This window comes from Bos indicus x Bos taurus, chromosome 3, assembly GCF_003369695.1.
Source record: "Bos indicus x Bos taurus breed Angus x Brahman F1 hybrid chromosome 3, Bos_hybrid_MaternalHap_v2.0, whole genome shotgun sequence".
In the NCBI taxonomy this organism is placed as follows: Eukaryota; Metazoa; Chordata; class Mammalia; order Artiodactyla; family Bovidae; genus Bos; species Bos indicus x Bos taurus.
The window spans coordinates 9,924,201-9,933,341 of NC_040078.1; the positions used below are offsets into that span (position 1 = coordinate 9,924,201).

Genomic DNA, 9,141 nt, shown 5'->3' on the forward strand with positions numbered 1-9,141 from the left:
GGGGCGGGGCTAGAATGCCGAACTCCTGGCTCTGAGTGACCGCGAGGAGCTATACGGCCCCAAGCAGGACACTCGTTGATTGGTTGGATTGTCAGTAATGGGCGGGATTACTGCAGCGGTGCGCAGGGAGATTGGTGGGCCGCAGAAACAGCTAAGAAGGAAAACCTAGAAGGAATTCAGTAATTGTTTTCTGTGGATGAAGCAACCCCGGGTCGAGCTCTGCTGCTCCCTGGCGGTCTTTGGGAGTTATTGCACCACTGGCCATCTGCCCCTGCCCCCAAGAGCCTGGCTCTCATAATTTTCGTCACAGTGGATGCCCAAGAGTTTAAGAGATGGTAAATCTACATCATCCTTAAGGAAGGAATTCCCTCTACAGTGACTCTGACAAGTCATTATCAGTGACTTTTAGAACTTGTCCAGTAAGGGAGAATCACTGTTGTACAGGGGACTCTTCTCATTTTTCCGCTGCTGGAATTATTAAAAACAAACACACAACCGTGTTGCCGCCATCTGGTGCCCTGAAATCTTACCCGGGGTAGTAATTATATAACAACAACAACAAAGACAACAACTTAAAAGGATTAACAAATTGAACATTTACTATGTGTCAGGTATTATCCTAAGTACTTTACATGTATTAACTGATATAATTGCCACAATAATCTTATGTGGTAGGTAATCTAATTAACTCTGTTTTACAGATGAGAACACTAAAGCTCTGGAGAGGTTCAGGAACTTGACCAAGAGGTAACTGATGGAAGGGGATTTGAAGCCTAGCACTTCAGCTCCGGAATCTTTAACAAAACAGTATTGTATTCTAAAGTTCAACAGAAGGTTACTGCTTCTTTACATAACCATCCTCATGCCCCTCAGCTGGGTTAAACAGTTGCAGGATTTCTTTATTTTATTTAATTTATTTATTTATTTTCAACAGTTGCAGGATTTCTTAATTTCTCTTCATGTTTCCTAAGTCCCAGGTTCTGTGAGTCACCCTTCCCTGGAGAGGCTAGAGTTTATATGTGTCATTCATAGAAGGTGGGGAAGTAGATTTGAACACAGTGTCTTAACTGTGATCTCAATGTTTCATATCCTCCTTTGAACAATGTGCTTCTAGTAATCAGACTAATTGTAATTATGAAAATAGTTAACTGTTATTGAATTTGCCTACAAACCAGGCCCCGGGCCAGGTGCTTTCTGGAAGAGCCGCATGAGGAAGGTAATTTTATATCCCTTCTGCACATGAGGCTTAAAGAAGTTGGTTAACTTACCTAAGCACACACAGCTAGTAAGTAGCTGGGCTGGTTGAGCCAAGATCTGTCTCATTCCAAGCCCAGGGAACCATGAAGACATACACCCCTCCCTGTCCCTATCTACTCTCACCCACACACTTGGTTCCAGCAAAATGAAAAGGAAATTTTCTTCGTCCGAAGATCAAAGCCTGCTCTGACCCTGTGGAAAGCGCACTTAACCATTTATCCTGGCAACTGAAGCATTGCCTCCACCTACTCTCCTCAGGTTCCAGGAGCTTCCAGATCTACCCTTTCCCTTTCTTCTGAACAATCACAGCCCTAATTAAGTCCTTCCTGTCTGCACTCCCATTTCCTGCACAACTCGCCCCGGCTCTTTCTAGCCCATCCCAGTGTGTTCCCACTATGCCTCTCGGCCACGTTACCCCGTCTCTCCTCCCAGCAACTTCAGTCAACCCCTAGCTCAGCATTTCTGATTGCACTCCCTCAGTGACAAGAGGCACTTGCTCCTATCAGATTGAACTTTTCTTAGTTCCTTTTCCTTGCTGTCCTTTCTTCTCTCCCTCACTCATTAGAGAAAAATTTTCCACATCTCTCCCCACCTCCTTATGCCCATTCCTTGCCTCCTTGAGAGCCAGGGCAAAGCCCATCTTTTCCAGAGAGAAGACATTTCTAGGGGAGACAGAGATTCCTATGGGGTCTCTGCAGGGGTTGAAGTGCATCCATTAACCCCTTTTGGGCTTCCTTTGTAGAAATTCCTCCTCCGTCTCTATTGCTCTGCCTCTCGCTTTTAACAGACCCTGCTTGAGTCTCTGCCTTGGTCTATGTCCCCTTGTCAAGAATACTGTTTAATTTTCTGTCTTGGGCCCGGGGCCTCACACTGAAAGAAAAACTCCTTTATGGTGGTTTCTTGGCTAGGATTCTTGCAACTAAAACAATGTCCGCTTCCTACACGTAGGCTCCAGCCCCAGGCAATACTGAGCTTCTTTTCTTTACTCTTCTGTAAAGTGTTACCTGACCTTCAGGAAAATTTAATCTCTATCCCCATCTCATTTTATATAAATATGTACTCCTGGTAGAGCAGTTAGTTTATTGAATTAGGGTTATCGGTTTGTGTCATTCCATCTTTGAATTTCATACATCTAATATAGAGCCTCATACACGGTGCTCAAAAATGTTAAATGAATGAAAAAATATGTATATGCAAGACTGTGAAAGTACATTTCTGGGAGTGTAGGCAAGTCTCCGGGGCTATGTGACAATGGATGTTTGTATCTTTTTTTTTTCACCAGCAAAATGAGTTTATTCAGGAATAGTAAAGAGTTGCAATTTGAGACAAGCAGACAAGCCACAAGGGCTTCCCCAGTGGCTCAGCATTAAAGAATCTGCAGTGCAGGAGATGTGAGTTCAATCCTTGGGTTGGGATGATCCCCTGGAGAAGGAAATGGCAACCTACTCCTGTATTTTTGCCTGGGAAATTCCATGGACAGAGGAGCCTGGTGGACTGTAGTCCATGGGGTCGCAACAACAAGCACAAAAGAAGTCAGTAGGGGAAAGGTAAGCTTGGATTGGAAGCACCAGCACAGACTTAGGAGGACAGGGTCTTCCTTCCGTTTTGTTCACTGTCTGTTGTGAAAAGCTGGAAATAGCATTCTTTGAAAGTCCAATATAATGGTTTTAGGGCTCTCTACCTCCCACTTCCCCAGCTGATAAGAATGTTTTGACTTTGTCCTCTTTGATGGCGAAGCCTCAGTTCCCTGATGGCTTGATTCCAGCGGCAATTGGAGCTGAAGCCAGAGTCAGAGAATTCCTTCCTCCAAGTGAGTCCCTGTGTCTTACCAAGGCAGAAGGTTGCTTGGATTTGTGTTCCTGTGGCCCTTAGACTGCAGCCAGAGCTCCCAGTGTCTTAAGTGTTCTGATCTTTTGTCTTAACACAGTTCAGACGTGGGACCCTATGATGTGGAAACTGAGTTTAAGAAGGGATGGTGTGGTAGCCAGCCTTAAAGATACTCCCCCCTAGGGAACCACCTCATGTCTTGTGTAATCCTTTCCCACATTGTTAGGGCTGGTTTGTGCCATCAACAGGATTTTGTGGAAATGATGGTATGTGACTTCCTGAATGGAAGAGAGAAGGCAAACCTAAGTGGACATTTGCAGTGACTGCAAATCGATCAGTCGTGACTGACTCTTTGTGACCCTATGGACTGTAGCCCACCAGTCTCTTCTGTCCGTGGAATTCTCCAGGCAAGAATACTACAGTGGGTAGCCATTCCTTTCTTGAGGGTATCTTCCCTACCCAGGGATGGAACCCATGTCTCCTGCACTGCAGGCAGATCTTTACTGTCAGAGCCACCAGGGAAGCCCTTTATGACTTTACCTATCTATGTGACTTCTTAGGTAAAGTCATAAAGGACATTATGGTTTTTAACTTGCTCTTTTGTGGGAGAAGCCAGCTGCTGTGTTGTGAGGAGTCTCATGAGAGATCCATGCGGGAGGCTTTGTATCAACCTCGTGGAAGGGGACTGGCTATTTTGGAAGTGGATCTTCTGGCTCCATCAAGACCTTAGACTACCTGCCCAACATCTTGATAATAGCCTCATGGATCCCTGAGCCAGAATCACCCAGTTAAGCCTCCCTTGAATTTCTCATGCATAGAAACTCTGAGATAATAAATACTTAATATTTTAAGCCATCAAATTTTGGGATAATTTCTTATGTGGCAATAGGAAACCAGTACAGATGGGAATATTCAAATAAAAGGAAAGAAGAGAAATAATTTTTCTTTTCTACTATGCATAATAGCATGTGGGATCTTAGTTCCCAGACCAGGGATCTAACCCATGCCCTCTCCACCATCCCCTCCCCCAGCAGTAGAAGCATAGAATTTTAACCACTGGATCATCAAGGAAGTCCTGAGAAATAATTGCTAATAATCTTAAGAAGTGAAATAAAATCAAGTTTATTTTTCAAAGAAAGAGTTATACTCTAAACAACTGCGGTCTAAGTGTGTGTGTGTGTGTTTGTGTGTGTGTGTGTGTGTGTGTGTTTGGGGGATGGATTGTTGTGATAGGTCCATGCACATTTTCTACATTTGGAGAACCGTACTGTATGTAGGAACCAAACAGAATAGTTTGGGTGTGAGTTTGTAAATATGGTATTGGAGGTATGTGGGTTTTATGTGGTGTTCATATAGTTATGGATGATATACAAATAATTTAATAACTGGCCCTGGCACAGGAAGCAAGGAATTGGAATGGACTCCCTATCAACCATCACCGGTGCTATAAATGAATGGTGATGCTATCCTGCCGTCTATTGGGTACACATTGGTATTGAGTGTACAGGCTCTGACGTGATCTGGGGTGTGGCCAGATTACCTTGGACATTTTAATATAGGTCTTTCCACAAGATGGCACTGATAGCTTTTCCCTGTTTCTTTCTCTCTCTCTCCCACTCCTTCTTCCTCTGTCTTTTTTGTATTTTGATTTTTATACTGTTACAGAACATACCGTGACAGATAGGTCACAACTTACTAGTTGATTTCATATACTTTCTGACAATTCTATCACCTTCATGGCACTTAAAATTCTGTTTTTCTTTTAGACCATTCCAGGAGCACACTTGAGACCATGTTGGGATATTAGGGGGAGGTCTTATACCGGAAGCTATGATTAGGTGGGGTTAGAGATAAAGAGGGAATTGGGGACTGGGCTTTAGTTTTTGCAAAGCTGTTCAGTACTCTCAAGTGAGAGCAGAATCAGAGAAGAGGGAGTGCTCAGTAAGAGACACCTTTGAGATGAGAATAGTTTTGGTAAACTATCTTACTTCCAGGATTCATGCTCTATAAACTGCTTTCCCGTGGATCCAGAGGGAAGAAATTACTGAAAATCTTGGCATTGTACTTTTCACAGCATAAGTGTAAAAATCAGAAAGAACCTCAGAGATCTTCTGGTTTAACCTCACTATTTCTAGGTGAGGAAACTCAGCTCATTGAGTCATTCAGTTGGTCCAGACTAGGACTCAATCCCCTGTAACTAAGAAGTAGAAACTAACCCAATAAAAACTGGGCAGGGGACTTGGACACTTCTTAAAAGACTATATAGAAAAGGCCAATACTTACCTGAAAAGGGTCCCTACATCAGTAGTCATCAGAGAAGTGCAAATCATAACCACAGTAATATACCCACTCAGTTCAGGTCAGTTCAGTCGCTCAGTCGTGTCCGACTCTTTGCGACCCCATGAATCACAGCACGCCAGGCCTCCCTGTCCATCACCAACTCCCGGAGTCACTCAAACCCATGTTCATTGAGTCAGTGATGCCATCCAACCATCTCATCCTCTGTCGTCCCCTTCTCCTCCTGCCCTCAATGTTTCCCTGCAGCAGGGTCTTTTCCAATGAATCAGCTCTTCTCATCAGGCGGCCAAAGTATTGGAGTTTCAGCATGGCTAAAATTAAAATGACTGATAATGCCAAATATTGGCAAAGAAAAGGGACTGTTGGAGCTCTCATACACTGGTGGTAGGAGTGTAAAATTGTACAACTATTTTGGAAAACTTTTCTACAGTTGCTTATAAAGTTAAATATACACCTCCCTGTGATCCAGTAATTCTGTTCCTAAGAATTACTCAAGAGAACAAAATCATTTGTCTACTAATACACTTGTAGAAGAATGTTCTTAGAAGCTTTATTCATAATAATCAAAAAATGTCAGGAAAACCAATATTCACCAACAGGAAAGCATCCATAAACAAACTGTGATACACATCCATAAAATAGAATATTATTTAGCAGTAAAAGGAAATAACTACTGATAAAAGTAACAAGTAACAAGATAAAAGTAACACTGGATGAATCTCAAAAGCATTAAGCTGAGCAAAAGGAGTCAGACACAACAAGAATGTAAGTATGATCTTCTGTGTGTGAAGTTTAAGGCCTGGCAAAGTAAATCTGTGGTGATAGAAATCAGAATAATGGTTGCCTCTGTGTGGGAAGGACAATAAGCTAGAAAGGGAATGAGAAAATTTTCAGCAGTGATGGAATCATTATCTTTTTTTCTTTTTAAAAAATGAAATACAGTTGATTTACAGTGTTTCAGATATACAGCAAATGATGCAGATATATATATATTTCATATATATATTTTCAGTTTTATATATATATATATATATATTTATATGTATATGGGCTTCCCTGGTGGCTCAGACAGCAACGAATCTGCCTGCAATGCAGGAAACCTGTGTTTGTTCTCTGGGTCAGGAAGATCCCCTGGAGAAGGAAATGGCAACCCATTCCAGTATCCTTGCCTGGAAAATCCCATGGGCAGAGGAGCCTGGTGAACTACAGCCTGTGGGGTCACAAAGAGTCACATGACTGAGAGACTGACATGCACACACACACAGGTGAATATAAATAAATATATATGAAATCCTCATACTATCAAACATCACTGGGTCACTAAACTATGTGACCTGGCCCAAATTACTTTAAATTTCTAAGTCTCCATTTCAGATGTCTATAATGATATAGATTATTAAGGATTATTGATAGGGTCAAATAAGGTAGAAATATGTTAAAACCTGGCAAAATGCTGGCACACAATTGGTGTTCACAAGCGGAAGTTGCTGCTGCCATCACCATCATCATAACATGATTTAGAGACCGATGGGAGTATCTCTAATGTCTCTAATGTGAAGTGTGGTCATAGGATGCTGTGGTTAGTGGAATTCTAAGATGGGCCCAAATGAACTATACACTTTGATGAGGGGATATCACTCCTATGATTTTGTCACAAAACATGGCAAAAGGGGGCCACTCAGCAAGGTGGCTCTGGGAGCTGATTCCCCGTTGACAGCTACTAAGAAAGCAGAGGCTTCCATCTTACAACTTCAAGGAAGTGAACTCTGCCAAACGGATGAGCTTAGAGGACTCGGGCCTCCATTGTGAGGTACAGCCTGGCTGTCTTCATTTCAGCCCGATGAGACCCTGAGCGGAGGATCCGGCTAACCTGTAGTTGGACTTCTGATCTCAGAACTGTGAGTTAACAAATGGGTATTTTTTTTAGCCACTAAGCTTGTGGCAATTGATCATACAGTAATAGAAAACTAATACAGATGCCTTATTTACTTGTTTTATTTTTAATATGCTGGTTGCAATACTAGACTTTTGAGATTTCTAAAGTGTGGTCTTATTTCTTGTCTCTTTTCCCCTTTAAGTCTCCCAGTCTTTAAAACTCTAGATCACGTGGGTCCATTTTCCAGGGCAGATGTGACAAATACAATGAATCAGTGGAGCATAGGAATTATCATTGTCTCATTCCCACTAGGCACCTCCCCACCTTCCTGGCTCATCCTCTGACCACTTGTAGACTAGCGCTTCTCAAAGTGTTGTGCACAGCTGAGCAGTATCACATGGCCTGGGAGCTTGTGAAAAATGCAGGATCTTAGGCCCCCTCCCAGACCTGTGGGATCCCAGGTGGCTTATATGCACACCTCTGCCTGAGAAGGAAGCCCTGTTGAGAGACCTTTCATCCCGCAGCTCTGTCTTCCCTTCTGTGGGACAGTTATCAGTAGCGCCTAAAACAGCCTGGTCATAAGAGGTGGTTCCTGACATCTCCAGGTGTCTTTGGATGAGCAGGGCAGTGGGCACAGGAGCCCACAATTAGCACAGGGAAAAAGGCCTCAAGAGACATGACTGGCCTGGATAAATGCCTGAGGTCAGTTCCAGACACTTAGTGTCCCCGGTTGGAACAATCTGTTGCTTTCTCCACTGGTTAGGGAGCTATCCAAAAAAAAATGTTTAGATGTGTATTGTGAATTTCCTGTTTTTGTTCCAGGAAGGGCTTGGCTCCTTGATTTCCTTTCTGGAGAAATTCTTGAAACATCACTTTCTACTGTTTCCGCCTTTAAAGTATGTTCCAAGCAGGACTGAAATTGCCTGATTTATCATCCTTAAGTGTCCCAGCCTCCTTGCCATTTGGGGAAGAGGAGAAGAACCCATTGGACCACCTCAACATCCCCTTATCCCTCCAGTGGGACTTCCTCCCATCCACATCCCATCCTTCTGGAATCCCCTTAGGAACCATCACCCCCATGGCCTCCACTATTTCTGCCTGTTCACACTTTCCCTCTATGAAGCTAGGGTGCTTCTTTGCAGAACACAGCCTTGACATTCCCAGCTCTTCAGTAACTCCTATTGCCTTCAAGAAGAAAAAAAAAAAAAAAATCCCGACATTTGTAGACTGCCATAAAAATCCCTCTGGAATGAGGCCTTTGCTTCTCTCTTTAGCCTCATCTTACCTCATTTCTTGGAGTCAATGCGAGTCTCCAACACGCGATGCAGAGCAGAGCCCTCTCTTGTACCTCTGCACACGCTGTTCCCTTCACCTGTCCTGTTCTTACCTGGACCCTGCATCAACTCCTCTCCTCCCTCAAGATTCAGTTTGGACCACACCACTCTCTCTAGGAAGCCTTCCCTGTGCCCTTACAATTATGTTTTGTATCCTTCTTCTTTAGCATCTCTATGAAAACATTTATTACATCACATATCAAAAATATTTGAAAGCATTTATAGCTTTATAATATAAATGTGTGCTGTGCTGTGCTAGGAGAAGGCAATGGCACCCCACTCCAGTACTCTTGCCTGGAAAATCCCAGGGGTGGAGAAGCCTGGTGGGCTGCAGTCCATGGGGTTGCTAAGAGTCGGACACGACCGAGCGGCTTCACTTTCACTTTTTCACTTTCATGCATTGGAGAAGGAAATGGCAACCCACTCCAGTGTTCCTGCCTGGAGAATCCCAGGGGCAGGAGAGCCTGGTGGGCTGACGTCTATGGGGTCACACAGAGTCAGACACGACTGAAGTGACTTAGCGGCGGCAGCAGCAGTGCTGTGCTAAGT

At 43.5% G+C, this 9,141-nt stretch overlaps 1 long non-coding RNA gene across 1 annotated transcript; it reads left to right on the top strand.

The window, feature by feature from the left end:
* The first annotated feature begins 114 nt into the window (after positions 1–114).
* On the top strand, positions 115–8,846 carry LOC113884385. Its single transcript, XR_003508860.1, has 4 exons — positions 115–611; positions 702–747; positions 7,219–7,280; positions 8,081–8,846. It is a non-coding gene; the product is annotated as an uncharacterized LOC113884385 (long non-coding RNA).
* The last annotated feature ends 295 nt before the right edge of the window (positions 8,847–9,141 follow it).